This window comes from Pteropus alecto, unplaced genomic scaffold, assembly GCF_000325575.1.
Source record: "Pteropus alecto unplaced genomic scaffold, ASM32557v1 scaffold37, whole genome shotgun sequence".
Taxonomy (NCBI): Eukaryota; Metazoa; Chordata; class Mammalia; order Chiroptera; family Pteropodidae; genus Pteropus; species Pteropus alecto.
In genome coordinates this window covers 707,781-708,550 of record NW_006440605.1, presented here as the reverse complement: position 1 = coordinate 708,550, position 770 = coordinate 707,781, and the positions used below count along the sequence as shown (strand labels likewise).

General features: G+C 38.2%; 1 pseudogene; it reads right to left on the bottom strand.

Annotated features, from left to right (window-relative positions):
• Positions 1 to 358: 358 nt before the first annotated feature.
• LOC112484170 lies at positions 359 to 476 on the bottom strand (annotated as a pseudogene).
• Positions 477 to 770: the final 294 nt, after the last annotated feature.

Sequence of the window (770 nt, the reverse complement as noted above, 5' to 3'; positions counted from 1 at the left end):
TGTTTTTATAAAAAGAGCCAGGGGCCAGCTGTTCAGAGGGAGAAGATGAGTCTATTTTCTTCACTACTGTATCCCCATTGTCAAGAACACTGCCCAGCACATTAAAGGCACTCCATCAGTGTTTCTTAAAGGACTAAATGAATTATTATTGATTGTATCTTCTTGGTGGAGAAGAGGTGACATGACCAGAGTGACTGGTGCTGGTAGAATGATTGAACAGAGTGTGAAATACCCAATTCATGAATATATTACAGATCTTTTGGAGGAGTTTTTGTTCTTTAAAGAAGGGGGAGGGAAACAACATTTATTGGGCATCTGTTTGGTGCTAAGAGGCCTGTTCTATTTTTTTTTTTTTTTACACCTATAGCACCTGGTCTTCCTAGGTGGTCTCCCATCCAAGTACTAACCAGGGCCGACCTGCTTAGCTTCCAATATCAGACGAGATCGGGCATGTTCAGGGTGGCATGGCCATAGACTCATTCTTTTTTTTTTTAATAATTTTTTTCAGTTGCAGTTGGCATACAATATTATATTAGTTTCAGGTGTACAACATAGTGATTAGACATTTATATAACTTACAAAGTGATCCCCCCAATAAATCTAGTACCCATCTGACACCACGCGTAGTTATTACAATATTCTTGACTATAACCCTTATGCTATACTTTATATATCCATGACTATTTTGTAACTAACAATTTGTACTTTCTAATCCCTTCCCCTTTTTTGCCCACCCCCCAGCAACAAGTAAAATATTCTCTGTATCTATG